At 42.2% G+C, this 25530-nt stretch overlaps 1 long non-coding RNA gene across 1 annotated transcript; it reads left to right on the top strand.

Annotated features, from left to right (window-relative positions):
* The first annotated feature begins 868 nt into the window (after window positions 1-868).
* LOC140845838 (uncharacterized) lies at window positions 869-25372 on the top strand. Its single transcript, XR_012124743.1, has 3 exons — window positions 869-1035; window positions 13916-14039; window positions 24009-25372. It is a non-coding gene; the product is annotated as an uncharacterized lncRNA (long non-coding RNA).
* Window positions 25373-25530: the final 158 nt, after the last annotated feature.

The following is a 25530-nucleotide window of genomic DNA, read 5'->3' as shown; positions in this document are numbered from 1 at the left end:
ATTTAGTTACCATGTCTCCTGATATCCTTCATTTGGAATGTTGCAAGGTCTTTCTTGTCTTCCATGACCTTGATACTTTAGAGATTACAGGTGTTATTTTGTAATGTTCTTCAATATTGTCTGTTTCCCTATATTAGATTGAATTTGTGCATGTTTACAGGAATATCATGGAAATGGCATGTTCTTTTCACTTCATCCTATCATGTGGCACATGGTTTCAATTTGTGCCATTACTGGTTAACTGATGTTAACTTCCACCACTTGATTACAGTGTTGTCTGCCAGCCTTCTCCACTGTAAAGATATTCTTTTCCTTTTTTATAATTAATAAGACTTTTGGGAGGAGGTACTTTGAGACTTACATATCATGTTTATCATCAAAACTTCAAATTATTTACTCATTTGTTTGGGTTGATGAATTCCTATTTTAGTCCTATTTTATTCAATGGGTCATTTATTTTGATGGTCAGATTGTTTCAGACTTTGTTATTGTGAATGATTTGTCCACTCAGAGCGAGTCTGCACGTAGCAAGTCGGTCTCTGCCTCTGGGCCTCTCTACCCCTGCAGCCGTCTCAATCTCTGTCCTCAGCGCTGCCACCACTCCAGTCTTTCCTGCAGCCTTGCAGCCGTGCCACCGTGCCTCCCAGAGCACTGGGTGGAGCTCTTTATATAGAGTCAATAAAAATGTATTGCCCACACGTGTGCAGTGAGCTAGCCAACTAGGGCCATGTGAGAATCCCAGTCACAGGAATGTTCACTTCACCCACACTGATGTTTATAGAAAGCCTGACTGCTTAGTACATCATGCGGAGATCCTTCATGAGTGAAGGGCTTTGCTGCCTCACTGTCATGACATCTGCTGCTCCTCCTTGTTGATACGTGATGGTGATTAGGGGAGAAGGTAATACAGTTCATCTGTTCTCTAGATCTTGCTAGATCCTCTGAAGGTCATTGTTGGACTAGGCAGACCGTTGGATTGTTGTCCGTGTGCCTGGCATTACTTTGGCCTTTTGGGGGCCTCCATCGACTGAGCAGGTGAGCACTGCAAGCCAGGGGTTGAGAGCTTGGGCTTCAGAGACAGAGGTTCTTGATTTGAATCCTGCTCCAATCTGGCCCTTCTCCCCGACCCTCACCCCACACCTGTGTAACCACCGTTGGTTTACAAGGTCTCTCAAGTCTCAGTTTCCCCACCTGTAACACAGAGTGAGAATACCCCTGAGTTGCATCAACAATTAAAAAAATAATTCATGTGCAGCATTTATTAGAATGCCTGGCCCATAGTAAGTACTCCAGATATATTTTAAAAACCATTAAAATTTTTTGGCATAACTGTTAACTGTCATTGGTGTGCTAACATTGGCCTACGTAGGGGTAACATTAGAATCGTCCTTTGTGGTGTTGTGGTAGGGATTTGCCAAGATGTCCATTTGTTTATTTATTTGACAAGTATTTGTTGACTGAATATTACTGCCAGGTGCAATTCTAGTTGCTGGTGATAGAGCAACGAACAGAACATTACACAGTCCCTGCCTTCAGGAAGCTTATATTCTAGTTGCTTGTCGGTGGGGGAGGGAGGCAAGAGGCATAAAAATAAGTAAATTATTTAATGCATTAGAAGGTGAGAGTGCTACGGAAACAGAGCAGGATAGAGGGTGAAGAGGGGATGTTTTAAGAATGTGGTCCTGGTGGGCCTCATTGAGGAGGAGTTTGAGCAAGCACTTGCAGGAAATGGGGGTGAGGGGCCCAGGTATGTAGGGGCAGAGCACCCCACTAAAGCCTTGGTGCAGGAGTGAGCTCCTGGCGTGTCCCGCGAATAGCCTGGGGAACCACGGGGCTGAAGAGCAAGGGGGTTAGAAGCCGGTGGTGAGCGTGGGGGAGTCATCACTCAGGCCTGCGGGCCTCTGGGAGAGCAGCGGCTGTGCTCTGGATGAGACGGGGGCCACTGGGCACCAGCTGTGCCCTTCAGCTTGCGTCTCACAGTTTTCTTCTTCCTCTCTCTTCCTCTTTTTCTTTCTTCCCTCCTTTTTCCCTCTTCCTCCCTCCCTCTCGCTTTCCTCTCTCCCTTTTTCCTTCCTCGCTTCCTCCTCTTCCTCCTGTAGGCCACCAGGAAGTTGTTTCCTGAATATCAGGTCAGCTATGTCCCTGCACTGCTGGCAGGTTTTCACGTTATGAAAGTTATGATTTGTGTGACTTCCAAGGTTGTGTTCTTTGTGTAGACAGCCAAAACGCTAGTCTTCATCAACTTCCAGATCAAAGCAGAGGCCCCATCTCCACAGAATGTTGGGGTGATGGAAGCCGAGTGGGTATCTGAAACTTCCTGAAGCACCAATGACTTTGGATCCCATCCAAGGGTGGCTAGGGTGGTTGGTTAGCAGCGATTTCCTCCACTAGACCATGTTCTCCGAGAAGGCAGAGGCCGTGGGGCTGTTTTCAATATCAGCATTGTATCCCCAGAGCCCCTACACTGTCCTGAGTACTGAATAGGTATTGGTTGACTGAACAAATGCACTGAATCAGTGTGGCAGTTTTTATAATTTTACTGCCATAATGCTAGGGCTCCGCATTATGAGGCCTGTATTCACAGAGCCATAGACAATTATACTGTTGGGTGAAAACCTATTTAAGAATACATTGCATGACTGCATTTTATGCCAGCAAGATTTGGGTGATGGGGCACAGCTTTTGTCATGATCAGCAACTGTCTGAAACATTTCCTCTGCCAGTTTGTCAGAAAGTCACACAACAAGATATCAGAGGAATGGTAAGAGATGATGAGAAAACCCATTTTTGTTTGTAAATGAAAGAATCCAGGAGATTCAGTTTTTTTTAAACAAATCATTTTTACTATATTTAATATCAATGTGTAAAAATAGAAACCTATATAAAATCTATTTTTACAGATCTTATACAAGTATAAAGCCAAAGGAACATATCAGTTAATACAAAGGCAAGTATGAAACCAATATGATTCAAGTGAACAGCATCAGTGAAACTGAATTTCACCCCTGCATGTGGACATTCCTCCGGCTGCTTCTCCCCGCTGTGTTTTCCTGGGCAGGCTTTCACACAGTCACCCTGAGGCGGTGCAGCTCCCCTAACACAACTCACTCAGAATATTACAAAATATATATTCCTTTGGTCATCTGCAGTGCAATTTACCTTTTACCATTCCTGGGTTAAAAATCCTTCATTTATCTGTTAAATCCGTTTCTGCTTAGCTCTCCAAGCCTAAACCTGATGACCATGTAATCAATTCAAACTGCAGATGAAATCATCTCGCCATTCTCAGATATAAAGTGGATATCCAAATAGCCCAGAGAGCGCTTGAGTTAAAAATTTTTGTCTTGAATTTCTACTGAAATGAATAAAAAGAATAATTTATTAATTTGCACAGAAAAACTTAAGAGTTCTCCAAAAAAAAATATATCAGGAAGTTGTTCTTAACAGCATTAGGCTAAATAGTTACTTACTGCTGATTTATTCAGACCCAAATAATCAATTTGGTATTTTTTCTTTGTGTGTGTGTGTGAGACAGAGAAAGAGGGAAGGAAGGAAGGAGGAAGGAAAGGCAAGAGGAATTATCCTTTAAATATAATTGTTTATTTTAAGCTGGTCCTTAAATTATAAAAGGCACACTGTCTCTTGTAGAGACCTTTGAGGGGAATCTCAAAGTATGTTTACCTCTGGTTATTTTCAAGATTTTAATGTTAAGATGGAATTCTTGAGATGAAAGGTGCTATGTTGTTCTAGTAAATAAATAGGAGAATATAAGAATGCATGTCTTGGGCAAATACCAAGACTATTGCTTTTTGTTTTCCACTTAAGTCAAATATTTAAAATTTTTATTTGGAGATGATGTTTAACATTTTTTATATTTCAGACTAGCCATTAAATAGTTTATCTAAAACTTACTGGTGTTTGTTTAGATTAAACAGATTAATAAGCAGATTAATGATGTTTTCAGCTTTTTGTAATTGTCCTGAGGCAGACTTCAGTTACCATGTCATTACTTTTTTCTTGACTTTACACAAATGTTTTCTGAAGTATTCTGTGAATTCTTAAAAAAATACTTAATATACTTTGCTACTGCCAAAGAATGTATGTGTCTTAAATTTGAGTTTTTGAACCCTTAACATCTGTGAGCATTTTAAATATATTTGTTTCAAAATCAAATTGTGAAATTACTGTGGAATCTTGAGAGGTAGAGAATCTACATCCTGAGATGTATGAGAGCATCAATGCTTAGATGACCATAGTCACAGAAAGTGTAGGGATTTCAAAGTCAATTTCATGTTTTATTTTGTAGTTCTATTTATAGAGCAATACAAGTGGTTTACAAACAAAATACTGTTAGCTCTTAATTAGCAAAATGTTAAAATTTAGTTTTGAAATTTAACTCTGACTTTGAGAAAAATTGTATTACAGTTAGACCATAGAATAAAAATTTTAACATGTGAAATTCTATTTCATATTCTAAATCCATGACTATTTAGACACACCCATTGTTATTTCATTATTTTTATCTTTGAACCAGATGTTTGGCATTACGTAGGGCTGGCCATAGTGTAGCATAGCTAATAGACATATGTATTCATATGGAATTTGCCATTGTGATAGCCTCAGTGTCATGCCTATTTATCACAGTTTTGTTCATTGTTTTTATTAGAGTCCTAATGATTATTAGGATGGCTTTTAAAATCCTGTCCTGAAACTTTACCCCAAAGTATTTACATTCTGCTGCCACGGGGTGATGCCATTAAAGTAATTGTGGTAAAGTGTCATTATTCATGACATGAAACACTGATTTTTTTTCCTCCCTAGTTAAAATTATGCCAAGTAGGCTGTATTTGTGCATGTGCGTGTCTACTTGCAGTTACACAATAATTATTGTGTATATAAATGTTTAATTTGTTGACACATTGTAGAGAATACAAATACAGAAAAATCATGTTAGAAGTTTCAATTTTCATTTTATGTTTGTCAAGGTGTTTATATGAATATATAGACAAATGTGTGCCCTCCATTGAACATATGGTGACAAGAGTATTGAGCTGTGAGGCTGACGCTGGTCCAGGTTGGGAGTGGATCGGTTAGGGTGTTTCAGTGGCAAGAAAAAGAGTCCAACTCACACTGGCTCAACTAAAGAGACACTGAATGGCTTCAGGCCTGGTTGACCCAGCGCCTCAGTGTGTGCTCAATCATCCCGGAGGTTTCTGTCGACATCCGCAACCCAGCTTCATGCAAAAGCTCCTTTTTTGAGTAGTTGAGGTTTGACTGCAATTCAGTCAGGGTTTCATGCTTGTCTGTTCATACCCAGCAGGAGGGGCGTCTGGTGTCCCACAGTTTCCGGAGAGCAAGAAACCTGGAAACCCAAACTTACGTGCCCATTGGTTTGAATTGAGCCTCATGCCTGTCAGTGAACCAGTCTGTTCACTGAGTGCTTAGGTGTAGGGTGCAGGCCAGGCCTCTTAGTAGAGACCAGTTAGGGTCCATCCGTGGAGCTGGCACCAGTCCCTCAAAGCCTCCTGCTGCAATACTAGACAGAGGTCATCCATAATGGAAGGGGAAGGAAAGGAGAAAAGATACATGTGACAAGAATACCTCTCCTTAGTAAAAGGTACAAACCCAACCCAACATCCAGGTTTTTCACAGGGTGAGTCAAGGACTGGGCAGAGATGTTAAAAACCTAATCTCATGGGGTGGGGTTTCAGAGAAAAAAATCCCATCATGGTGGCTGGGAGAACCAGGGTGCTGGGTGAGGAATTTGGTCCCTGAAAGTGCTGGGGACACAAGGTAGTGGCACATAGGACATCTTAGATGTGAAGACTGGGTCTCAATTTCAGAAACCTGTGGATACCAACGATAAGCAAGAACTGACTTCATATGGAGTGGATGGGATATGACATAGAGCTCCTGCCTTCCCCCCCAACGGGTTCATTATAGGGCTGCAGATACTGGTGGGGGTATGTGGCCCCAGCTCTAGAAGTTAGAAAGCAGGCCAGGGCATGACACACCATACAGGGAATATGTGGAATAGGCAGGTGGGAATTATTCTGATTTCAATATGCTGATCGAATTAAGAGTTAATGAAGAAATTCAGCTACTGGGACAGGCTGAACTGAATGTAACACACAGCAGAATTGTTAAAATGGAAGTCTTCTAATCTGTTTCAACAGAGGACCCTCGCGCATTGGAGTGTGAGCTGGCCATGCCGGAAGGCTTATCTGAATTTAGAGTTGAGTGATGGGCAGGTGGGCCTGGCAGGAATCTGATTCACAGACGTCACTACCCCATTGCTGGGATGAACCCCAGACTGGGGTCATTCTAAGGGCATGTGAGTCCTTCGTAACTGGGGGCATAGCAGCCCTGCCTACTAGGTGGGAAGTGCCCCGGTCGAGGCAGTGGAAGGGGCTGAAGCAGTGGCCCTGGACACACCAAGCGTCACTGTGTTTAGCGATATGGGGGTGCTTCCAGGCTATCACCTCAAAGTCAAGGCTGGAGGAAAGGCCGATGAATGCATCATTCTGTTGGCTGGGAACCAGGTCTATTATCCTGATTTACCTATTGGAGTTATCTAATCCTGAAAGACCCAAAGGAAACGGAAGAGGGAGCCGCAGAAAAGTGGGAAGCATGCCAGTTTCTTTCCCCCAACCACCAGCTCTGTGGGGGCCTGCGGGGCTGAATCAGTAATGAGCCTGTTTATGCATACGTGGTTATCAGGAGAGAATCAGTCAGTAAGCACTGGCCTTAATAAGTCAACATCAAGCAAGCATTTAAAGACTGTCTGTTTGGCGGTGGTGGGTGCACATGGACGTGTGACTTTGTGTTGTGAATCACAGGGTGATGACAGTGTTGCCACCCCTCTTCCTGAAATAGGGGACTGCCCGGGCCTGGTTAGCTCAGGTGGCATGATGGGCCCCGGTGAGGTCAGAGCTGTGGGCCCCCTGTCCACCCCACACCCACATGAAGCCCCACCGAGGGCTCCGGGTGACGAGTGCGCGCCCGTCCGGCCCACTGGCTGGCCAGGAAACGTCTCCACGTCCAGCCTGAACGAGGGGGGCCGGCGAGGTCCTCTGCCCACAGACCCGCAGGCCTGCTACCTGCACAGACGAAGCTGCCTCGCTGTGTTCTGCAGACGGGAAGAGCGGCAGTGCTTATTTCCTCGCGGGGAGGCTGCTCAGGTCGCCGGGGAGGGTGCAATGCCCTCCCCTCCTTTCGCCGGGGCTGCCGGGAGGCCCAGGCCGGCTGCCAGGACCCTGGGCTCAGACTCACAGTTGTCTGACGGGGCTGAGCAGTTTGGTGGCGGCAGCCGCTGAGAGGGGCAGAGTGTGGCAGGAAAAATCCCACAGAGGCAATGCAGATGAGCGAATAGATGTGGGGCCATCACAAAGCGGCCTTTCCCTGCTCCTCTGCTGAGTGACCCCATTCGGCCCCACCTCCTCAGCATGCGGGCAAGATGAGTTACCTGGAGTGTGGGCTTGTGAGACAGTTTAGATGTTTCAGGGAACACAGGGGGCACAGACTGACTGGACTGCCATTACTCCCCTGCCCCAACCCCAGATGAAACTGCTGGGTTCTGAGGAAAACGTATTTTAAAATCGTTAAGTAGTGCCTACTTGTCTTAGATGCAATTGTTCAAAATTTACCCAGGATTGTAGAAGAATTTTTCCATATCCGTTCCAACTCTTTATATTTTCATGTCTTAAAATTTTGCTAGTCTTACGGGTGAAAAGTACTTTTTCCTCATTTTGATTTCGACTGTCCTAATTACTAGTGAAGCTGAGCTTTTTTAATCTGTTGGCTGTTCAGATTCCTTCCTCAGAGGATTACCTTGGTCATTGCCTTTACATGTTTTTATTGGGTGTTTGCCTTTCCTTGTTGATTCCCAAGTTTTGAAAAAGCGTATTTGGATATTAATCCTTATTTTGTTCTATGTAGGCAAAGACCTTTTCCCAGTCTGTGGGTTCTCTTTTAATTCTGTTTATGGCTTTTGTGTCATGTTTTGGAGATCCTTACTTACCCTGAAGTCATAAATATATTCTCGTAGGCTTTTTACTAATAATTGTAAGACATTTTTCTTCTTTCTACGTTGGAGTCTTTGATCAGTCTGGTATTGATTTTGACAGGTATGCATCTAATTTAACTTTTCAATATGGAAAGTCATTGGCCTTAAGACTATTGGATGGTTCATCATTTCTCCATCGGTTGTAATGCCACCTTTATCATACACCAAGTTTCCACATATACACAGGTCAATTTTGGGTCTCTCTATTCTGATTCATTGATCTTTTTATTAATTCCTGCACCAAACTGTTTTTAAAACAGATTTTATTGAAGTATAATTAACATACAATACACTGCATATATTTAGGTTTACTTACACACTCTTGAAACCATCACTACACTCAAGACAATGATCATACCAAGCCCCCCAAGATTTCACTGTGACCCTTGGAAATCTCCTCTTTCCCTTCCCCGCTCCCCATTCTCAGGTAACCACTGATCTGCTTTCCATTGTTATAGATGAGTAAGCATTTCCTTGGACTACATATCAATGGCATCACACAGACTGTACTCTTCTTTGTAGAATTCATTTCACTTAGCATAATAGATCATTTTGAGATTCCCCCAAGTTATGAATTTCAAGAGTTAATTCCTTTTTACTACTGAGCAGTATTCCATTGTAGGGAATACCATAATTTGTCAGTCCAGTCTCAGATGGCCATTTGGATTGTTCCCAGATTTTAGCTATTACAAATAAAGCTGATAACAACATTCACATACAAGTTTTGTATGAACATATGTTTTCATTTTTCTTGGGTAAATAAATACCTAGGAGTGGAATGTCTGGGTCTTATGGTAGATGGTTACTTGACTTTTAAAGAACTTCCCACTGGTTAGTTGCTCCACGAATCATCAACACTTGTATGGCCAATCACTTTAGTAACAGTGGCATCTCATTTTGCCTCTAATTATCATTTACCTAGTGACTCAATATGTTGAGCATCTTTCCATATGCTTATTTGCTATCTTTATGCTTTCTTTGGTAAAATGATTGTTCAAAACTTGCCCAAGTTAAAAAAATTTTTTTTATAATTGAGCTGTTTTCTTGTTATTGACTGTTAAGAGTCCTTTATGACAGAAATTCCTTATCAGATATGATTTTCAAATATTTTTTTTCTATTTTGTGACTTCTCTGGTTTTTGTACCTTCTTGACTTTTAATATTTATCTCATTCGTTTTTGCTTTTTTGTTTTCTAAAATATCCTTCCTGTTTGAGGTGCAGCCAATAAATGTGGATAGGTAGTGCTTTTATTGTTCACTCTACAGATTTTGCAACTTTCATGTCAGTTTGTCCTTAACCCACAGATTTTTTAAAGAAAATTTAATTTCCAAAGATATTTAAAATTTTTCAATTAAAACATCTGTTATTGTTTCTAATTTTATTGCATTGTGATCACAGAACCGGTTTTCTTACACAAATATTTTGGTGTGTTGTTGAGAATTTCTCTGTTTTCCTTAAAGATTGTGTATGTTTACTGTGATGTATATCAAGCTATTTGATTGCTTTTGTTGAATCATTTGTGCTCTTATTATGCTTAATGTAACAGTTTCTGATGGAGATGTGTTAAAAAAAGCCTCCTTATAAGTATGGATTTGTCCATTCCTCCTTTTAATTCTGGTGATTTTTGATATATATACTTATTTCAAGGTTATTTTGTTAGGTAAGGCAAATTCATACTTTTGTATCTTATTGGATATTTTTTCCCTTTATTATTAAGTAATCTCCCTCTTCATCTTCATTAATGTTTTTTCCCTTAATTCTATTTGACTAAATGAGTACTACTAAACTGGCTTTATTAGAATGAAAGCCTATTGTAAAAATAAAGAAAAAATCTGGGATTTTCTGTCTTTTAATTGATAAGTCAAAATATGTTTATATTTATTTTAGTTACTATGCATTTGGACTATTATCATTTCATTTTGAATCTACTATGTTTTTCTTTGATACCTGCTTTTTCCTTTACTTCATTCTGCTGAAAAAAAAAAGCTTTTTTCCTTCTATTTCATTTCTTCTTCTTTTTAATAGTTTATCTTTTGTTTCTTTACTGATGTGGAAATTATACATTCTATTTCTATTCTTTTATATATATGTATTTCTGATTGTAACTTTTTTAACAATGTATGAAGTTAACAAGTATCAAGGGTCTACCAGGCAGGTTACTAACTAATGCTGATCTGGTGATTCTTCATGATGGTTGTAAGGTTCTGTTTCTAGAAGAGCCAGGACTGTAATTAAGTCAGGTCTCATTTTGGTGATGTGGGGCTTAGCATCTGTGACTATTTTGGGCCTCTTGTAGTGTCTTACCGGTGCTATTGCTAAACAAAGCACATGTAGATCCTGGAATACCTTTGTACCCCATGCCAACCCAGCAAGGAAGCCAGATTGAGAGGCAAGGCATGTGGATTCATGTCTACCTTGATCACTGACACACATCCACGTTTGCCTTTTGCATGTATTACTTCTGTAAAATAGGGCCTCCCACAACATTAGTATGCTATCAAAATAGTTATTAAAAACTTCTCATGACTGAACATTTCTAGTAAGAATTTTAAGCATGCTAACACTTTAATTAAATGACTATAATTTAGGCTAAGTGCAAATTTACTGAATAAGAGTGAACAGTTTTACTTTACGGCACAGAAAGCCATTGAAAAATACAAACGACTGACCATCTTAGTGGCTGAACTGCCTCTGACACCAGAATATTTCCCACGGTGTACTTGAGACAGTGTGGCCCAAAGGTATTCACTACTGTCCCGATCATGGAGTTCCCCTTCCCAGTCAGCACACTGTTCACCTTCCATCCCAGTGTGGGAGGAATACTTTCACTGCTTAGGGAGACTGACAGCGGAGTGAGCACTAGCTATCGAGCCCTGGCTTCAAGCAGGAAAACACACTGTTATACACTGAATGTTTGCCTCTCCTCTCCCCAGACCCTCCCTTTCCAAATCCACATGTTGAAGCCTTACACATGTTGAGGCCCTTACCACATGTGGGGCCTTTGGGGGTAATTAGGTTTAGATGAGATCCTGAGAATGGGGTCCTCAGTGATGGGGTTAGTGTCCTTGAAAGAAGAGGGAGAGACCAGAGCCTGATGCAGCTCCCCTCCACCCCACCCAGTGTGAACACACAGTGAGAACCTGATGTCTGCAGACCAGGAACACTGCCCTCGCCGAGAGCGGAGTCTGCTGGCACCTTGATCTTGGGCTTCCCAGCCTCCAGAGCTGTTAGAAACAAATGTCTATGTTTACCCCATCTATGGGTATTTTGTTAGAGCAGCTGAGTCGACTAAGACACACAAACAAGGTGATGATAACTATTTCAACACTATAGCTGGTTAAGAATTTGCCTCCTAGTCCATTATCTTTAATATCACAGTGGGGGAGGTCATTGGGAGGACATGATTGCTGGTTGACCTGTGAGCTGGACCCCAACAATTAGAGGCTTCTCACCCCTCACTGGTCCTTGGAATGTGGGTTCTGCGTGCCTTTCCCACTCCCAAAAGCTGCACCAGGGACGTAGCCTTGAGACAGCCATGTGGTGTTGACACCATCCGGATGGTATACATGACTGAATCCAATTAAGGCCTCTATATAAACTTAAGATTTGGCGGGTGGGTGTGCAGATTTACTCATCTTGCAGTTGCCTAAGACGAGCCTTGTATGTAAGTTCTCTTGCTTATTAAACCTGCCACCTGCCAATCTGGAGTGATCTGCTTCTTTTTTTTGATCTCTCCTGCCCTCTGCATATGGGGGCCAGGGTTCATTTCAGTTCCCAAGGAGATTGTGAAATAATCAAATTTCATGAATTTGTCAAAAAATGGTAAGACCTTACTTGGGTCAAGCACAGGGCCAGGAGGTGGGAATGCAGGATGGCCATTAACCAGTGTCAGGTGGGAGAGTGAACATGGCCGCCTCTCATCATGGTGTGGTGCGTAAGCATGAGAGAGCAGTCAGTGCAGAGCGTGGGGGGACATGAGAGGAAGGGGTTGACTTATCAGCTGGGGAAAATGGAGGGGAAGCCAGGACGGCCTTACAGACAAACAGACATTTGAACTTGCCTTGAGGGATGACTGCATTCATGATACTAAAAGCTTATTTCTGGATAAACTTGGTGGATTGACCTCTGCTTTCTCTGGAATCTCTATTCAAACAACCATGTAGTGATTTTAATATTTTTAAAAAATTATAAACAAGTAAACAGTAGTAGAGATGATAAATTCTGAAAGCCAAAAACCATGTGGATGTGTGAGACTTGACCAAGTGAAGCACATACACCAGAAACCTAAGCAGGCGGAGAGGAAGCCCAGGATGCCGCTGCTCCGGGCAGCAGGACCCCAGAACCTCTCTAAAGGGGAAGCTGGGGCTGGGATGGGAGGACAAAAAGAGGAGGAATTAGGTTCCCTCCCCACACCTTGCCATTAGGCAGCTATCCTTTTTCTCCCCTAGCAGAAGACTGTACGACTACTCTCTGAAGATGTCAGACCACATGCACTTTGGACTCAGGGACACCAGCTACATACAGTTAAGGCTGAAGGCTACGTGCTGGATAGTGAGACTCCCTAGAACCTTCTCCACTCATGGTCAGGATGCTGGCAGCCAAGCTCATATACCCAAGATAAAAGACCTTCAGATACTAACAGCTATGTGTGTTTGATGAAAACAACACCTCGATTTCCTTGCAGTGAAGCCCCCTGTCCACAAGTCCTGCCTGTGAACACAGAAATTCCAACCACTTTACTCTTAAAAATGAACGAGTACGCAAAGATCATAAAACTTAGGGAAAGCTTCCAACACTAAAGACAGATCAATAACAAGCACATGACAAAGACAAAACAAATAGGACAAAGGAACTTGGAGCAAATAGAGACACTGCAAGAAGCAGCAGAGAACTCCTCTTCCTCCCTAACACCAATAACGGAAAACTTTGAAAAGACTAAGGAAGTCATAGGCAGAAGTTCTTCAGAGGATATTCCTTTTCCAGTAAGAGGCAAACTCTTACTAGGAGTGATATCTTGTCCTTCCCCATTCTTTCTTCCTGGAATGTGGGCACAGTCCTTGGAGGTTCAGCAGCCATACTGTGACCATGTGGATGAGTGTCACGAACAAGAATGGTGGAACAGAGAAGCTGAAGGACTTTGATTTCTGAAGAACCTGTTGAGACTCATGTCCATGTGTGGGCCTCTTTTTGTGTGAAATAAATAGACTCCTTACTTGTTTAAGTCATTGTAGAAAGTTTCTCTGTTACTTTCAAATGAACATAATCCTAATTTATTTAACAAACATTGTTTAGAAACATGGAGGAGACACAGTTAAAAGAGATGAAAGTAGTTAAGGCTTTGGTGGGAAAGATGGAGTAGCAAGCTGCTGTTTTTCTTTATTGGAAACTTCATAGAACTATATTTCTTTTAAAATTATATACATGTATAACTTTGAGAAAAGTAAAAAATAATTGAAAATGAAACTAAAGTTGGGGGTGGGTAGGGCATTCAGGGCTAGTGGCTTGAACACAGGTGTGAGTACGAGGCTATGGGAAGGTGGTGACCTGCTAGGGGAGGGGTCAGAGACAATAACAGGCACAGGGAACTGGAGGCAGTTTGTGAGAAGTTTGCTGTGCTGAGATATAGAATTTGGATAAAAAAAAATCTCTTAAATGTTGATGAGTTCAACAGCAGCCTCATGGTCTGGAAAAGCGAATGTATCGTAGTCATTTCTCTCCAAGGGAATTACTTGTTCTCTTGGAAGAGCAGAGGTACAACCAGCCCAATTAATCAGTAAGTCCAAAGGGGATGACTGGTTCCATTTGACTGTGCTCATGATGATTTTGTATGATCTTTTCTTCTTGTTTTAGAAAAGAGAGAAACAAGAATTGGAGGATAATTAAGCATGTACAAAAACAATGTGAAATGTTACCATTGGATGCTGAGGAACAAATACTTGTTATGGGCTCAGCACTATTAGCTGTGTGACACTGGGTGAGTTACTTCTCTGTGCTTCAGCCTCTTCATCTGTAGAATGTAATTCTTAGGGTTGTTGGGGGATTTAATGGGTTAATAACTATACAGTGCTTAGAACAGTGCCTGGAATATAGTAGATGCTATTTAAAAATTTGCTCTTATTATTGGGCATTATCTGGATGTCAAGTGAGAATATCTGAAAAAAAATCCATCAAGGAGCCAAATAATATGGCAAATAGCAATATTTATTAATATGTAAAAGTGGAATGAAAAATATATTACCTATCTTGACAAGTAGGAGAAAATGTGTGTCAGCAATCAAACAAGAGTTAATAAAGAACAATTGGATAAATTATCTGTGAACAGTGGTCCCATCAAACATGCCATTATAGAAAACTGGCTTTGGACAGATGGTTCATAGAGAGAGAGACTGGGTAAGAAAGGAAGTGGGGACTGGAATTGGCTGTAATGGATGTATCAAATTGGTTCCTAAGGAAAGTAAGTCAATGATACTATTGAAATGCTACAAAAGGCAAATGCCACATTAGGACATGGTAACAGACTCAGGCTAAATAGCAGAACATGTTTTGTTATTCTACTTCTTTGGTTCTTGCTGGGTCCCAGCTGAATAGCCCCAGCTATTCAGACTTTCTTTTTGCTATATTTTAAAAAATCACATGTTGCAGAAAGTAGAGAGGACTGTGGAGTTTGACCTGGAGTTTGGGGAAAAAAAAGAGGAATATGGAAAGCTTATGATAAGGACTCAAACCAGCGTGATGCTTACTCAATGACCTGTGGCTCAGGTTTGGAAGGGAGAACCTTTGATTGTTCTAATTAGTCAAAAATAGGGGAATAAGAAATCGTGGTTAAAACTGCCAGCAGGAGGGGTAGATATTGAACACCAGGAACAATCTGACCACAAGACTGAATCAGTCAGTGGGACCCGTGGCCAGTGGAGGCTAGGGATGATGCTGGGAATATTGCAGGTTCAGATGACTGCCTCGCAGGTTGGCCTAAGCATAAACATGAGTTCAAAGTTGCCCTGAGACTTAATATCTGTGCTGGAAGACTGAGGGATGACTGGATACTTTTATTCCCTTCTGGTCTCTGAGACTTGAGTTCCTGAGTTGGCTTTATTAAGGCAGCGCTCATGGGCAAACTTGCTCTGTCAAAACTAAACTAGTGTCCATGATTTAAAATGCCCACTGACCAATGAACCCACAAACCCACTCCCTAAAAAAATGAATGAACCAACCCAAACTCCCTCAGATTCAACCAAAAACTGCTCCAAATAATTCAGGTCCTAATTTGGGATCACAGCCAGACAACCAACCCTTCATCCTACTTCCACTTGCTGTAAATTGAGGGCACATCTCTGACATGCCAAGTGGATTTCAGGTTCGGGCAACTCTTCTAAAATCCTTACACTTTAAATATTCATTGTTCTCTGGTTCTTTATTACCACAGAGTTCTTATTATTGTAAAGTTCACCTTAGAAACGGCATGAGGAAGGGGTTGGTTTGGGAGGCCCCTGTTTCCCTGCTCGTCAGCAGTAGGAAGGACGGTGGGACAGAGGCTGTGGGTGCTTGAGGGTCCCGGTTCCACTCTGTGAGGAGTTGAATGTGCTCCTCCAAATCTATCACCTGAGTTGGACAGTCTCCACTGAAGCCTCTCTGTGGGGGTAAGGGTGGGAATCCATGCAGGCAGAGATGCCGGAACCTTACAGAGGATGGGCCTGGGATGGCCATCCAGTTGGAAGGGCGTAAGGCTGGGGGCTTGTCTCACAGCTGCACTGGTGTAGTACTTTACACAAGATTTATTTTATGCATCAGAAAACTTGGAAGAGGGCTGCTGATGCTGACAGTGCGGTGGGGTGGGGGAAGGAGGCCAGTCTTTTCGACTCCATCTTCACAATTCTCCCAGTAACAAGCCTCCTGGGATAGGATGTGAACTGTGACCATGCTGGAGTTGGGGCACATTGGAAAGCCGACCGTGGGAGAGGCGCCTGAGTCTGCAGAAGGGCAGGCAGGGCTGTAAGGTCCCCAACACTGGAGAGAAGTTCTTCCAGGTTCCAGCGTGCGTGTTGTGATTTATCTCCCTGGTTACATGTCCTGGTCCTGGAAGCTATAATCTCTATTAATAATCTACCTATAATCTCTGTGGACATGGAGAACCAGGGAATCCCTCTAGTAACCTCACCCACATGCAAGTCAAGTGGGTGGTGAGGCATCCTGCTTCATTTCAACTCAGAAGAGCTTGGCTCCCTGAGAGCCAAATGCAGCTGGGGGCAGGGCACCCTGGCACATGGTGGAGATGCAAGGTGCTAGAGGGGATGCCAATTTTGAGGAGTGGGGGTGTGGGTCCTCCAGTTGACAAGCGTAGGCCAGAACCAGTGCAGCTTGGAGTTCTTATAAGTGATGTGACCTCGAGATGGGTAGTGATTTGAGGGAGCTTGAGTTTTTCCCATATTCTAACTGCCCACTGCTGCAGTCTTGTCTGGATGCACTTTTTGGTCCTGATGACAAGCATCTCGTTCCTCTTATCCTGCTGCATGTGTGTGTGTGCATGTGTGTGTGTGTATGTGTGTGCGTGAGTTGTTGATTTGATGGGCTTTCGATCAGTTTCCATAATCCTCACTAATTTTGGTCCCTTGCTAGGTTAGCAAAGATTCCTGTCTTCCTACCTCCCCACCTACTCATATCACTCTGCCCAGGCTCTGCCTAGCCTTCCTGGGTATTGCAGGGACATTCCCTGGATACACCTCTCTGAATATTACCAAATGTGCCATTCCAATCACATGCTGTGGGCAGTTCTCTCTAACCAAACAAAGCTGGTTGATAACAAAATTGTCAAGCATAGAATCTTGAGGATAAAGTTCAGTTGACTTGACATATAACTGTGTTTATTTTCAAATGTGATTGGATGAGCCAAAGTCAGTTTGCCAAAATGTGTTAGGTTTTTCAATTCTAGTCCATTCAGTAAATATTTTTGAAAGCCTACTATGTGTTGGGCACTGAGCTAAGCACTATCATCTTACAATAAGGTCTTTGATTATGTTCTTTGCACATTAGTTATTCTTCAGAAAGGTATAGAAATTCTTTATTATTTATTCCTAAATATACACCATTGTTGATATGTTCATAATGGGGTACATTTTTCATCCTATTTTATATTTTTTGCTAAGTTGTTCAGGTATTTTTATCATTTCTTATCACTTCATTGAACATTGTCATTAATTCTACTTTTCTTAATCTGAATTTTTACTTTTCATGGTATAGGATTGTGTTGTTTGCAAATAATGATTTCTTTCTCATTATGTATTTATTTCTCTCAAGAAAATTTATAAGCATTTTGCGGTTCAGTGAAGATTTTAATATCAAATTATAAAAAGTGCCAAAATTTACTTTATTTCTGTTAGAACTAACTTCATATATTTGGATAGGTAAGTGTGTAATATGTAATAATGAAATGTGTTCTTTGTGGATGGCTGCAGCCATTCAACATAATTCGATTTTATTTCTTGTCAAAGAAGCATATCTCTAGCATGTGAGCTACTTTTAGAAATTATATTTATATATGCAGCTGTACCAGAAAAGGGTTTTGATAAAAATGTCACTGAAAATTTGATTGTGGGATATATACGAATTTTTGTAGTCTTTGCCTTTTAATTCTCAAAGAGGCTTTGAAGACGCTGGAGATTTGTTAGATGTGTTGGGTTCTTGGGTGTGAGGAGACAAGGCTGGCCTCCGGGGAAAGGGTGAGATGGGGACTGGGTCCTGGAAAAGAAAGCAGGTGTCTCCACTCTAGGTCTTTCTAGGAAGGTGGGCACTGTGACTGCAGAGATGACGTCCACCAGAGATGGAACCCTGGCTTTAGAAATGGGTAACAGGATGTAAGGCAACTACTATTTAATGTTATCATGAGTTCCCAAACATGTGAACATGAGGTCCTGGTTGTAGCATAAAACATTTTTTGGGCTCTTTATATGTGTTGTACTTGCCTCTTTATTTCCTTGCAGCACTAAATCCATTTGTCATTGGCTGCTGTGTAACAGTGGAGCTGGACCTTGTAAGCATCCCTCCCCCTTTGCAGCTGGCACGTTGTGAAGCTCAGGCAGTAGAGGGTGCTAGACCAACAGTAAGGGGATGGGCATCACTTCCTGGTTCTGCGTACGGTGTGTGCTTTTTATTCTACTGAGGCAGCAGGGGCCCGAGTAGGGGACATCCACTGGTGCTCACCCCGCTGAGTTTCAGTGGCAGTCACCCTAACAGGCACTCTGGAGCTTGGCTTCTCAGCCTTGAGCCTCTTACACCCTGGTGGGGTGTTTCCTGCTTGCCAGTCTGAGCTGTGGTTCCCCAGGGGGAGGCTCCCAATGTCGCAGTCCCAGCCCACATTACCCTGCCCTCCAACCTTTGCCCAGATGCTGTGGACCAGCTCTGGCTCAGGTCAGCCCCGAGAATTTCTTCAGTGTAGTGGGCCGCAACCGCACCTTTTCCAACGATATCTGATTCCCAGCCTTGAGGAGGTGGGTTACCTCCTTTCCAAGTTTGTTCTTTGGGGGTCTCCTCCTTTCCTTGGGTATTCTTTAGGGCTCTCTTGATCTGTCTCCTAGTCAGACCCTGACTGATACAAGACAATGGTAGGATGGTTGATAGAAATGTTTGTTCCCTTATATATTTTACTTCCTTCTTATTTGAAGCTTAGAGTAGAAGGAGTTCTGTGGTCCCGGTCCTGGCAGGTGCCAGCTCTCAGCTGCGAGATGTACCCACTGAGACCAAGTACTGGATACCCAGACTCACTGCAGATTTCCACCCTTGACAAAATCGCAGGAGAGAATGGATGAGAATTGATGATGTAACACTAGCAGCTCGTGTGGGCGAGGGAAACCCAGAGAAAAACAGCTTGAATTCCCAGGCTGTCTGTGGGGATGGGAACTCAGAATGGGAATCAAGTTGATTGAGAGAAAAATAAATAAATATGGTGATTTCCAGTTAATCTGCTTTCTGGTAGTTATTTAATGTCAAATAATTGCAAAAATATAAATATAAAAGCTGATATGAATTCAGTAATGCTTTTATAAATGCATATTTTATTATTTATAAAGCATTTGCAAACATTTGAGAAAGTGGTACATGTATCACTTTATTTATTTATTTATTATTTAGTCTATAGCCATGAGGATTTCCTGTCTGAAGTAATAATGCCACAGACCCACCAAGATCAGAGGCTCACAGTTCTGGAGCTATTGTTATATTAGAAGAATGGAAATAATACTGATAGTCAAGTGCTCATTAACACATAATGTTGAGATCATATGTTTTAAAAACTTGTAACAAAGGATGCAGAAATTTGTCTTTCCTTTGCAAACTCTCCATCTACATGCTGTATCTTTCTATCTTTCTTTGTCCATATTTTGGAAGGATAAACAATCATGGTTTGTTTGTCTGCTCTGACCCATTATTCCTGAGAGAAGATGCCTGTCTAGATGGAATGCACTGGCCCTGCCTGGGCAGATAAAGGATCCCATTGACCCAGCAGTGGGCTGCTCGCCATTGCCTGGGTGACGAATAGAGAACAAAATGACTCAGAGCTTGTTCCTCTGTCAAGCTCTCCATCATCTTCATCCTCATTCTTACTTCCCAGCTTCTTCTCTGGAACAAGGGGAAGCCTCTGATGGGCCATCAGTCATGCTTTTCTCCTTCTTTACTTTTCATATTTTAAAATTAGGACATTAATATTTATGAAGACATGAACTAATATTTAACCTTTCCTTATTTGCCTTCACAGCACTGGTCTAGCACCATTAAATTAATCCAGAAACAAAACAGCAGCAGACTCACAGAGCCCAAGAATGGACTAATAGTTACCAAAGGGAAAGGGACTGGGGAGGGTAGCTGGGAAGGGAGCAATAAGGGGATTAAGGGGCATTATGATTAGTGCACATAATATAGGGGGGACACGGGGAAGGCAGTATAACATAGAGAAGATAAGTAGTGATTCTATAGCATCTTACTATGCTGAGAAATATTGGTTCTGTCTCCAAAGAAAAACCACATAGAGCTCTCTGATTTATGGAACCATTTTAAGGACTGGTTCCAAGCACAAGTTCTTGACTGTGCACCTGAGCAGCCCAGGCATCCTCCTAACTTAGCTGACACCTGCCCGGCAACCTCTTGGGCTTCAGTTTCACCACCTGTGAGCATCCGCTGTGAAGCTCGGGACTCCCAGTGAACAAATGGTAAGGTGAGCGAGGTGTGTGCCCAGCCAGCTCCCAGGCGCCTCCTGCCCTCTGTGTTTCCCTTCTAGCTTTCCACACTTCCCACGGGGGCTCAGGACTTTTGGCAAGTGTATAATCAGGACATTCTAGGATAATCCTGAGTTTAAATATTTAGTGTAAATGTCTCCCAAAGCAGAATTGGACTTGTTTGATCGTGAGTTCTCATTTTAGACTTGAGAAATATGGTTATAGGGCTCACAGCAGACCCACTGCCCCGAGGGGCCCCATTCCCTTAAGACCCCGAGCTCAGCTTTTTGCTTAGCTCAGTTATTTAAGGTGTTAGTGGTTGAGAATTGGGTCACCTTGCAGGAGGATTCACACTTATAACAGGTAAAGCAATTCCTCAACTCAGGGGTAACCAAGTATTTTTGTGTTTTCAGTTGTGAGTTTACATACACCATCAGAAATCCAAATGTGGGTATGTGGGTGAACTTTGTTAACATTTTCTTTCTTAGAATGATGATGTGAGTATTAGGTGTGACTTGAACATTGGTCAAATGTGTAGCATCTTTAGTCACATCCTTTCTCTGGGTGTCAGTAATCTTTTCCAAATGTCATTATTGAAGTTCAGTGATTAAAATGTGAAAAGCTCAGAAGTATATGATTAATTGAAGATTCAATGCAAACTTACCAATGTGAGAGCCTAGAAGCAGTCACTCAAAAGAAGCATGTATAAATCTGTCTGGCTTCCTGTTACCAAATTCAGGAAGCAAATAGCTCAGGATAGTTATATTAGATCACATATGCTGCTTATTAAAAAACTTGTTTTTGAGGGGTTGGGGTCGTATTTAGGCTGCCCAAATTTATCTATCTTTAAGCAGTGGTTTTCAAATTTTTTATCTATCAAGTTTTCCTTTAAGTGAAATATCACTGTAAATAGGCTCATATTAAAACAGATGAAACACAGCTTCCCTAGCTGAAGCCTGGGCCAGGAGCTAAACCCTCACTCTTGGTTTTTCCTCCTTGAAGCAGCCCATGAACACTTTTGGGGAACTACCAGCCTCTTAAGGAATGGTTGGGAAGCCATTCATTGAAAGGAGTGACTTTCTGGAGCCCACCGGGTACATGTGAATTTGACTCCTACTGGGCTACTCAAGTCTCCCTAGAGTCCAGTGTTGGCCCCTGCAATCTTCCAGCCTCTAACACATTCAAAGAAATACTACATTTGGTCATAAAATAATACTGTGCCATTTTTGACTCATGAAAGACTCTCGCTAGACCTCAGTGGGTGTTCGAAGTAAACCATCTCCTAAGAAAACACATGTAGAAAACAAAGTTTTACCCTGATTGGCTTTTCTGTTTCAAATGCAGAATGAAACCTGGAAGACAGTAGCAAGAGAGGCCAGTTCCTCTGAGATGTAATGTTCAGGACAAATGAAATGACAGAATCTCACTTCCTGATTTATTCACTGGTGTATGAGCTTGAGGGGTGGATAATACATATTTTCCTCTTTTCGTAAAGGTTCTGGATTGGGCCAGATGACACTTGGAAGCTGACCTCAGAAGGCTCTGTTTGGAGGGCTGGTTTATATCATCTGATGAAAGCTGTGGGGATGGTCACCAGGCCAGCTGTTCCCTGTGCCAAGCTGGGTCTCCATAGCTTCAAATTCATTCCAATTTAATTGAAAACATGTGCTAAAATATGCATTTCCTTGAGGTTCAAAATTTCCTTGTGATGTACTTTCCATACCATTTTGATTTAAAAGCAGAGGATGACAATGCTGTTGCCAAAAACTTGTATACCAGTATACAAGTATTTAAAATGAATCTTTTAAGAATAAAAGTCCTGAAGAATAAGCGGTAGATTGAATAACAGTTCTGAGAATCAAGGCAGGTGAGGAGCTGAAAGGAAAATCTTCTCTCAATATTCCTCCATGCAAAGTTTCGAGTATTATCATTACAATTTATAATTTAGTACAAATGTTTTATGATCCCTACATCAATTATGGTATCAACAGAGAGGGAAGAAAACGTTTGCCCACTTCTATCCTGCACAAGTTTCCATTCTGTGGCAGAGGGAGTACCACCAAATGTCTATGGTAAATTATGTGCATGAAACGAGCAAGTGTAGCCGTGGCCACCTGGACCCAACTGCTCATTTAAAGGGAGGTGCCACTGAGAAAGGCCAATCCAGGGTCACCATAGCTTCAGATTTTTCAAGGTAGGTTGGATATTAATATTTTAATGTAAAAGTCTCCTGACTTTTAAAGTTTTGCCACCTGGGACTACCTGTTTGCAGTATCTGGTCTGCAGAGTGTGATGCTGGTCTGAAGAGGTAGTTGGCAGCAGAACCTCATGAAAGGGTGGGGCAAGTACTCCTGTTGGGGTAAAGTAGGGGGGGAAGTAGGGTTAATTCCATCTCTACTTATCCAAGTGTAAGTGAGGACAGTGACACTGGGAGCCCACTTCAGGGGAAGTCAGTGAAGGAAGTGTGTAGGGGAAGCTCAGTTTCCACCTGTGTGATCTTTACTGTGAGTCTCCTTTACTACTCACACAACACACTCACTTCTGACACTCTGGTCACCAAACGTGTGGATGTTTTCCCCCACACCAAGCAATTCTCTGCAACACCAGCTGTGTTTAACTCACTTCTGACACCATCTGCCTGAAGTTGGTGCTATATCCCATAGGCCCATAGGTAAGGACTTAGTCTCATAAGGGTGCTCCCCACTTAAGATCCCAATTGCATGTAGCAGGTCCCCAAGTTACCCACAACTTCTGTCCAATGGGGCTACACATGGGAAGTTCCTACGACCCTTTCCTCAGTTTCGACTAGCTTTCTAGAGTGGGTAATAGAACTCAGGGAAACACTTACATATACCAGTTTATTACAGGATATGATAAAGCATTCAGATGAACAGCCAGAAGAAGAGATACAGAAGGCAAGGTCTGGGAGGGTCCTGAGCACAGGTGCTTCTGTCACCTTGGAGATGGGTTGTGTCACCTTCCTTGAGTGGATGTGTTCACTAGCCTGGAAGCTCCCTGAACCGGGTACTACTGGGATTTTATGGAGGCTTCCTTAGGTAGGCATGATCAATTACCATTTCCAACCCCCTGTACCCTCTTTGGAGGATGGAGTGGGGGTGAAAGTTCCAAGCTTCTTTCATGGATTGGTCTTTCTGATGACCAGCCCTCATCCCAGAGCCATCCAAGAACCCACCTACCTAGAGTCACCTCAGAATGAAAGATGTTCTTAGTGCTCTTATCTCTTAGGAATTTGTAAGGGTTTTAGGAGCCCTATGTCAGGGAGGGGGGTCAAAGAAAAATAGAGTTGACTCTTGAACAGTGCAAGGGTTAGGTGTGCTGACAACCGTGCAGCTGAAAATCCCAGCATAACTTTTGACTCCCCCAAAACTCAACTACTAATAACTTCCTGCTGACCAGAAGCCTTACCAATAAAAAATAGTTGATTAACATGTTTTGTATGTTATATGCATTATATACTGTAGTCTTCCAATAAAGTAAACTGGAGAAAAGAAAATGTTTTTTCACATTGTTGCAAATCTCCAAAACTTTTTCTAATATATTTATTGAAAAAACCCACATAGTGGACCCATGCAGTTCAAATTCATGTTGTTCAAGAGTCAACTGTCTTAAAACAAGAAATGCTCCTAGTACTCTTAACACTTAGGAAAGTACAAGGGTTTTAGGAGGTCTGGGCCAACAGCTGGGGGCAGACACCAATACATGCGTTTTCTGTAATCTCACAGGTCGCAAGCTGAATGTGGGAAGCAGTTGGTAAGGCAGAAGGTGAGCTTCAGCGAGAGGAAGAAGGCCTGGGGCCGTGGCCACCAGAGCACGTGGATCCCCGCCGATGACTGGCTGAGGAGGCATCCAGGGGAAGGGTTGGCTAATGGCAAGATCTGAAGAGTATTTACTTCTGGATGTTACTTGTCGCTCTGTCAGGACTGAAAGATAAATGTCTAGTTATTAATTCATTGTCTCCAAGGGACCACGGTTGGCCCCTTTTTCCTTCCCACCAGCCTCCCTACCTCATTCAACACCACTTCCTTGCTCGTGTTGGATTGGAACCAGTTACTCATTTAGTCTTGGTTCCATTCACAGCTGAACTTCTCTCATGATCATTCACTGGTTTCAAATATGAGCCCCATCCTATTCCCAGCCCCCTCATGGGCACTGCCCAGTCAGGCACTCACCATCTCACCATTATTGCTTGGAAGAGTGAGATACAACAGGGAACTGAGAGGGATATGTCCAGCTGAGAATGAGACCCGGGAGCAAATAGGACAGGGGGTGGGGCTCATAGGCCAAATGTTCCAATGGTGGCAGGGAAAGCTCTGTTACTTATGGAGTTAGATGACTTCACTGATGACTCATACCACACATTTAAGGAAAAAATTGTATCAGTTCTACCCAAACTCTTGTAGGCAATTGAAGGAATGGGAATACTTTGTAAGTCATTCTATGAGGCTAATGTTAATTCTTAATACATAGTAAACAATAAAAAAAGAAAACAAAGACATTATAAGAAAGCTACAGACTAATATCATCATGCAAGGGTTGTAAAAATTCTTAACAAACTTCCAGCAAATTATTTCCAACAATATATAAAAACAATGATATATATTGCCAGGAATGTAATATATTTATTCCAGGAATGCAAAGTTGGTTTAAAATTTGAAAATCAGTCTATGTAATTCACCATGTTAACAAACTAAAAACAAGAAAACACACACATACACACAAAACTAAACCAAAAACCAGACCTTATTTTCATCTCAGTAAACCAAGAGAAAGCATTCGCCAAATTCAATAGCTATTTATGATAAAATCTCTCCATTAACTAGGAACAGAAGGAAACTTCTTCAACCTGATAAATGTGTTTATAAAAAATCTCTTCTGTTCTCCTTTCCTTTGTAGTCAAGTAGCATCCAGACCAATGAATAGAGTGGACCTAGAACAAGCTTTTGAGTCAGAAACACTTGAGTTTTCCCACTGCTGTGAATATGCTTATGTTAAATAGCCTCTCTGGGCCAGCATGTTCTCATTTGTAACACAAAGATAATAAATAAGTTATGCCTTGTTACTGCCAGCATTGCTTGCACACATTACAATTAGTTCCCTTCTGACTGATATGCAAGAATGTGTGTGAGTGTGTGCGTTGGGGGTAATCTTGCTAGAATGGGAACTTCTCATCAAAGGTGGCCTGCTAACCAGGGGCTCCTCTTAAGCCAGATGGACATTTTCATTCTCACAGCCTCCCAAAGACTG

This window comes from Manis javanica, chromosome 13 (genome assembly GCF_040802235.1).
Source record: "Manis javanica isolate MJ-LG chromosome 13, MJ_LKY, whole genome shotgun sequence".
Lineage (NCBI taxonomy): Eukaryota > Metazoa > Chordata > Mammalia > Pholidota > Manidae > Manis > Manis javanica.
Note: the sequence above shows the minus strand (reverse complement) of the source record. Positions and strands in the feature narration are given on the sequence as shown.